Below are 8,518 nucleotides of genomic sequence, written 5' to 3' on the forward strand. Positions count from 1 at the left end.
ATTCAGTGGCTTTTTGGGCCATGTGGTATCGAGTGAGGGGATCAAGGTAGATCCAAAGAAGATTCAAGCAGTGCAGAGTTGGCCCAGACCATCCTCATCTACAGAAATCCAGAGTTTTCTTGGCTTGGCGGGGTAATACTGTCGATTTGTAGGGTTTCTATTCTGTTGCAGAACCTATGACCAGATTGACCCAGAAGGGTGCTCCGTTCAGGTGGACAGAGGATTGTGAGGAGATATTTCAAAAGTTCAAGACTGCTTTGACTACATCCCCAGTGTTGGTGTTGCCTACTGGTTCAGGGTCCTATATGGTATATTGTTATGCCTCCCGCATTGGTCTCGGTACGGTGTTGATGCTGGACGGTAGGGTGATTGCCTATGCGTCTAGACAACTGAAGGTGCATGAGAAGAACTAGCATGTCCACGACCTCGAGTTAGCAGCGATTATTCATGCCTTGAAGATCTGGTGGCACTATTTGTATGGTGTCCCTTGTGAGGTTTTCACCGATCACCGGAGTCTACGGCATTTTTTTAAACAGAAGGATCTTAACTTGCGGCAGTGGAGATGGTTGAAGCTGCTTAAGGATTATGATATCACCATCCTCTATCATCCCGGAAAGGCCAATGTCGTGGTCGATGCATTGAGTAACAAGGCAGAGAGTTTGGGGAGTTTATCATATCTACCTGTAGCAGAGAGGCCTTTAGCCTTAGATGTTCAGGCCTTGGCCAACCAGTTTGTCAGATTGGATATTTCTGAGCCGAGCAGAGTTTTTGCTTGTGTGGTTTCTCGGTCTTCTTTATATGATCGCATCAGAGATCATCAATTTGATGACCCTTATTTGCTTGTCCTTAAGGACATGGTTCAGCACGGTGATGCCAGAGATGTTACTATTGGGGTTGATGGAGTATTGCGGATGGAGGGTCGGATTTGTGTGCCTAATGTTGATAGGCTACGCGAGTTGATTCTTGAGGAGGCCCACAGTTCACGGTATTCCATTCATCCGGGTGCTGCGAAGATGTACCAGGACTTGAGGCAGCATTATTAGTAGAGAATAATGAAGAAGGATATAGTGGGGTTTGTAGCTCGTTGCCTCAACTGTCAGCAGGTAAAGTATGAGCATCAGAGACCGGGCTAATTGCTTCAGAGGTTAGAGATTCCAGAGTGAAAATGGGAGCGGATCACCATGGATTTTGTAGTCGGGCTCCCACGAACTTCGAGGAAGTTCGATGCTATTTGGGTGATTGTGGATCGACTGACCAAGTCCGCTCACTTCATTCCAGTTGGGACTACTTATACTTCGAAGCGGTTGGTTGAGATTTACATCTGAGATATTGTTCGTCTCCATGGTGTGCCAGTATCTATCATTTCAAATCGGGGCACGCAGTTCACATCATAGTTTTGGAGAGTCGTGGAGCGAGAGTTGGGTACCCAGGTTGAGTTGAGCACATCATTTCACCCTCAGACGGACGGACAGTTTGAACGCACTATTCAGATATTGGAGGATATGCTACGTGCTTGTGTCATTGATTTTGGGGGTTCTTGGGATCAGTTTCTACCTCCCACAGAGTTTTCCTACAACAACAGCTACCAATCGAGCATTTAGATGGCTCTGTATGAGGCTTTGTATGGGAGATGGTGTAGATCTCCGATGGGTTGGTTTGAGCCTGGTAAGTCTAGGCTATTGGCTATTGACTTGGTCCGGGATGCTTTGGACAAGGTTAAGATGATTCATGAGCGGCTTTGCACGACGCAATGTAGACATTAGAGTTATGACGACAAGAAGGTCCGTGATTTTGCTTACATGGTCGGAGAGAAGGTAATGCTCAAGGTTTCACCCATGAAGGGTGTTATGAGGTTTGGAAAGAAGGGCAAGTTGAGCCCTCGGAATATTGGGTCATTTGAGGTACTTCAGAGGATTGGGGAGGTGGCTTACAAACTTGCCTTTCCACCTAGTTTGTCGAGTATGAATCCAGTATTTCATGTTTCTATGCTCCGAAAATATGTCGGCGATCTGTCTCATGTTTTGGATTTCAACACCGTTCACTTGGATGGCGATCTGACTTATTATGTGGAGCCGGTGGCCATTTTGGATCAGCAGGTTCGAAAGTTGAGGTCAAAATACATAGCTTCAGTGAAGGTGTAGTTGAGAGGTCAGCCAGTTGAGGAGGCTACTTGGGAAACTGAGCGGGAGATATGGAGTAGATATCCACACCTATTAAAGACTCTAGGTACGTTTCTAGACACGTTCGAGGACGAATATTTTTTTAAGAGGGGGAGGATGTAACGACCCGGACGGTCGTTTTGAGAGTTGTAGCCTCGTTCCCCCATTTACTGCTCATTTGTACTTTATAGTTGTTATGTGACTTATCGGGGTAGTCGGTTCGGGTCCAGTGAGATTTTAGAATAAAATGAGACATTTAGTCTCTAGGTTGAAATCTTAAGTTGAAATGATTGACCGGATCTTGATCTATGAGTAAACGACTCCAGAAGGGAGTTTTAATGGTTCAGTTAGCTCCGTTGGGTGATTTTGGACTTAGGAGCATGTCTGGATTGTGATTTGGAGACCGTTTCGCGAGGCAAGGGTGTGTTGGAGTAGAGATTTGCTCGGACTAAGGTAGTAACATTTCTAAATTTGGTTCTGAGGGTACGAAACCCCGTATTACGTGTCATGTATTTGATTTTAAGGTGACGCACATGCTAGGAGACGGACGTGTAGGCGTGCACCGTAGAAATTGTAATTTGGTCAAATTCTGTGGAACCGTGTAGTTGAAAAATTTATTGTTATCTGTACATTCTCCATGTAGTAGAGAAATTAAACTACAAATCATGTTAGAAATCATGTTTAGACTATGTGTTGGCACTGTAGGGACCCATAGAGGTCGTGTACATGCTGAATTATCTGCTAAATTGCTATTTTATACTTAGTCGCAGTTTTACTTGTTATTATATCTCAGTCTCTATTATTCCTTATAGATATATTATATCTTTTCTGTTGGGGCTGACTTTCATGATTGCTGAGAGCCCGAGAGACTGGAGAGATTAAAGACTGAGTGAGGCCCAGGGACTGATTGTGAGATAGTTATACTATAGCATGCGAGTTATCCGTGCACCGCATGAGTTGTCCGTGCGGATCCAGATATTACACTATAGCATGTGAGTTGTCCGTGCGAGTCCATATATTATACTATAGCACGTGATTTGTCCGTGCAGCACGTGAATTGTCCGTACAGATTATAGCGCTTGGGTTGAAGGAGCCCCTCCGGAGTCTGCACACACCCCCAGTGAGCGCATGTACCTACTGAGTGCGAGTGTCGAGTGCTGAGCGAATGGGAGGGCTGAGTGACTGTGGCCATTAGAGAATGTATTTGATTTCATTATTATTTCACTTAGCTGCCATGTATCACTGTCTTGAAATTTCTGAAAGATATTACACTCAGTTTCAGTTGAACTTGACATGAATTTACTGTTTTGGCCTTAATTGTAAAACTTGAAAGCATGCCTACCTTCCTATGTAAAAATCATTGTAATTGAACTATGACTGTGAAGCTCGTCAATACTTTCAGTTCTTTATTTAGTCTATTACTTACTAAGTTGGTTGTACTCACGCTACACCCTGCACTTCGTGTGCAGATCCAGGTAATTCGGGACACAATGGGTGTTGATTTTCGTGCGCAATTGATCTTCTGAAGATTTCGAGGTAGTTGTCGGCATTTTGCAGACCTTGTCTCTCCTTCCCTATATTTCATCTTATTGTATTTAGTTTCAGACTGTATTAGACAGTGTTTTCCAGACTTGTGATATATAGATGCTCATGTACTCAGTGACACCCCGATGTTGGGAATTTCCGCATTGTGTTTTTCTTTGGATTTTATATCCTGTTTATGAGAAGTTATTATTATTTAAACTATTTAAATCTGTTTCTATGTTAAGTGTTTGAGTTATTTCATAAATGTCGGCTTGACTAGTACCACGATAGGCTCCATCACAACAGGTTAGGATTTTGGGTCGTGACAAAACTTGTGTAGTACATCCATGTCCTTAATCTCTTTGAGCCACTATTGATACTGTAAAGCCAGTATCAATAGTCATTAACTTATCTTCCATGAATATAGGACTTAGAAACTATGTTTTAATCAAGTGACACTTTAGAAGGTGAAGCATGATCACTTCACACCTACATACTTAACTTGACTTATGTTTGAGTTTGAATTTGTTTTGATACAATGTTTTCATCTACTTTCTTTACCAACATGTTGATTTGGTTCTGTAATTAGTTATGTAATGTGTAAAATTTCCCTGCTTATATGAGGTCACTATCTCACTTACCCTGTCTATGTATAATTGACTGAATATCACAAGTGTCCTGTTTGACTCTATAATACCATTTTTTGTTTAAAATCATGCCCACTTATTCTATTTATTACTAATCTAAAACTGAACTTTACTCTCAAAACTGATGAAGACCATTTGTTGATATTATCTGAACATGATGATCTGTTAATGCTGTTAGAAGCATCACCCTGTTGAGACCTTAGAAATCCCATGTTTGAACATGTGAATTAATAGCCATGATGAGAGTTTAATCTCATTCCGAATGACCTTGATAACCTCTCTGTAACAATGGATGACCATAATTGTTGGTTTGAATCTGCATTGATGATCTTTAAGGTATTAATTAGTGTTATTAATACATGCTTGAATATGTTGTTCTTTAATGAGGTAGCAGTATGACATGAGACTTCTGTTTCTCATATATATGTATTCTAAATTCAACCTCCTTTAGGCTTACTTGATACGTGTTCCTTATTTAGTATCAAAAGTAATTTGTGTTCTCTTGTGTTATTAAGAGAAAGTATATATATTTTTGTGGTAAGTAATACTTAGTATTTATTTTACATTGGTAGGGCCTCATTGGCACTTAACCCGTAGGGAAAATATATTGTTAGTGTTTAAGAGTATTTGGGAGCAGAGTTCAACTCTAGGCTGGGCTGCCCTCCCTAGCACAAGCATTGCCCTGGGCCTTGAGTCCCTTGGGAACTTTGAAGTGTCGGGGGATCCAAAGAGAGAATCAACCTCGAGTGGGAGTCCCTTAATTCATTGACGCATTCAGTTTTTTAAGGGTTTAATGTTTAATGACAACGAAGGGTTTTCAATATGAATTATTTGCTAAGTAAAACCACCACATTGATATATGACTCTTCCACAGTATTAATCATATTCTTGTTTCAATTATCTGTTCGTCAGAGTATGATTTGTTGTTACATTATGCTAAATATATTGACTATGTATCTAATGACATTCTTATTATTTTTTTTGACATGTACATCTGTTTGGGCCTCTGAGTTCCTGAGGAACTCAAACCCAATTCCAGCCTTATTGCATTCCGTTGGGGAGTCCAAAGTCATCCATATTCACATATTCTTTACCGCTTGGCATGTTTTCCTTGAGACTCAATCACAGAGTCCAGTCCTCTTTCCCTAAGCTCTTTTATCATTATTTACTATCTCCTTAGTACAATTTAATGTTTCTGTTAGTTTTAAATTAATGTTAGTTGTACTTATTATGTCATTATTGTTGTTTTATATCTCATGTACATAACACATATATTAGATCAAGTGATTTTCTCTTATGCTTTAGTGTAAACTTAGTCTAGCCTAAGCCCTAAACAACATAAGATTTACAAAAGGAAATTAGTTAGTAGTAGATCCCTAATTCGCTTATTATAATCTGCTCGCAAATTATTATGTTTTCGCTCACTTTTCTTTCCTTTAAAGATTTTAAAATCCATAACTTAGCAAAACAGCAGCTCTATTTCAAAAAGGGAAATCAGATCTCAGCTTCATTCTTCAAAAAGGAAAAAATCAGAATTTCAAGAATCATCGCCTTAAGGGATTTTCAGCAAATATTCTTTTCTTTAAGGACCTTCAAACCAAGGTATATCTTAGGCTCACTTTCACAAACGCCTCTTCACATGTTTTACAAATATGGACCACTTACATACATATTACAAAACTCTCTCAATATATCTTTAAACCCCTTTACAAACTCACACTCCTCTTAAGTCTCACACCCTTTTTATACGCTCTCTTAGATATATAGTAAGCCGTACTCTTTAATAGTAATTATCATAGTACAAATAATTGATCCCAAACTTAGTCTAAGTCCTATGGAGCTACCTCAGGTAGATTTTAAGGGGTGCCTAACACCTTCCCCTTAGAAAAATAAGAACCCTTACCCATAATCTCACTGGTTAGCAGACTAATGAAAAATATGACTTAGTAATTAAATAGGTACCCTAGTATACCTTTAAATATTAGATGGCGACTCTCTTTCATCAATAACAGAGAAATCACAAGTTGAATCATGTTTTGACTAGTGCAAAATAGGGTGCAACAGACAGTACAAATTGGTTAGCAATATTAACACAATCATATCTTATCAGGAGATAATCAACTCAATTAGTAAGAATGGCATGCGAAGGCAGAAAATAATACATACAGCCATAAGCTACTAATATGTATCACAAATGAAAGGTAATCAACAGAGAAACATCATAAACACACAGTAACACAATTAATCAAAGATAAAGAGAGGATCATTGTGAACTGACCTTCTACGGAGCAGAAACCAAGCAGGAGTTCTTTGTTTAGCCGTTTAGGAGTTCAAACCCAAAACTAATCACATACAGGGATCAAACTCGAGCAGGAATAAAATTAAAATAAAAGAGAAGTTTGGGAGAAGCTACAGGAACTTGAAACTTAGCCGAAAGACTTAAATTTTATCAATGTTTTTGCTAGTAATGTTAAGTATGTTCGTGTCTGTTAGGTGAGGATATTGAATGTCTTATTTATATTGGTATTCAAGTCGCCAGGGTTTCGCTTGAATTCAAATGATAGTTGATAATGACGATCGTGAGAAGGTGAAATCAGAAGGGAAAGAGGGGGAAATCAGTTATGAATTTTTACCTGAGCATGAGAAAGGTTGACTGTTGAAGCCTTCGACCCAGCGGTCAAACCTTAATGCCCAAAGGTCACTGTGTTTGGCCTATGAAAAAAGAATAACAATGATTATTTGAAGATAACATCCATGCATGCCATGGATTTGAAAGAACGGGGACAAAATATATGAAATCCTGAGTCATCCTTTTAGGTCTAGGGTTTTTATTTGGGGTTTTAAATTCTATTGATGAAAGGGGAAAGAATCAGGTGGGATTCGCAGCTTTCAGGGTCGGAGAAAATGATTTAGGCTCGATTGATTACAGGGGTTGAGAGAAAAAGGAGAGAAAGAGGAAAGGGAGGCTGCCGTTTAAAGTGTAAAATGATTAGGGTTAGGGGTCGTCTGGTTGGTCTCTAAGGTTTAAAGTGTGATATGGATTGTGGGTCGTTGGATCATTTGATCAACGACCTGATAATTCAAGGTATAATATTCGATAAAATAGTTAGTAGGAAAAAACGAGGACCGTTGGATCTATGTGATCCAACAGTTGGGATAGGATTTGATGAGAGGTTTAAAATAAAGGGAAAAAGCAGGAATTATCGTGGAACGTCGGTGGCTTGGATCAACGGTTCAGATCCGTTGTGTTTTCTCCATGAGTGAAGGGGACGACTGACGTGGCACGATGCCATTAGTTCTCAGGGGTTGGCAAAGATTGCCAAAGTGGATAGAGGGGGTCAGTCTGGACTGGGTTGGAATGTTTGGGCATGTGCTATTTGGGCTGAATTAACTGGTATTTGATTTAAAATATGGCCACATTGCATTTTAGTTAGGTAATTTCAATGGTTGCCTTTTGAGCTTTCAATCCCCTTTAAAATTAATTTAATTATACCTAATTAATTCTAATTAAATATGATAAAAATATAATCATCAAATATATTATAAATTACTATAATTAATTAATTATCAATTAAAACACTTTATTTACTAAATTTGAAACTAATTTTGAATTAATTTAAAATAATAAGCGATGTAATTAAAATCAAAGCTTAATTGATTAAATTAATTGTAATACTTGATTATTAAAATATAAAGGTCATTTTTATAATTCCAAAATAGTAAGAGTAATATAATTCTTAAATATTTAACACAAAATTATTAATTTAACACTATTAATTATTATTTCCTATTATATTTATATAAAAAAAAAATAGGTATTATTGATTAGAAACTATTTTACCATATTTATTGTGAATTATTAAGCATAAATATTTTAATTTTAAAAGAGAGGGTCAAAATTGGTCGTCAACAATGCCGCCAACCTCAATAGTTATCTGATGCAGGCCATGTGCAATACATTCAAGATCAAGCACTACAACTCTACCATATACAGACCTTAGATGAACGGGGTCGTACAAGCCGCCAACAAGAATATTAAGAAGATACTAAGAAAGATGATAGACAACTACAAACACTGGCATGATAAGTTACCATTTGTGTTGCCTGAATACCGCACTACGGTCAGAATATCAACTAGGGCAACTCCCTATCTATTGGTTTATAGTACTAAAGTTGTTAGTACTATAA

Source organism: Nicotiana tomentosiformis, chromosome 5 (assembly GCF_000390325.3).
Source record: "Nicotiana tomentosiformis chromosome 5, ASM39032v3, whole genome shotgun sequence".
In the NCBI taxonomy this organism is placed as follows: Eukaryota; Viridiplantae; Streptophyta; class Magnoliopsida; order Solanales; family Solanaceae; genus Nicotiana; species Nicotiana tomentosiformis.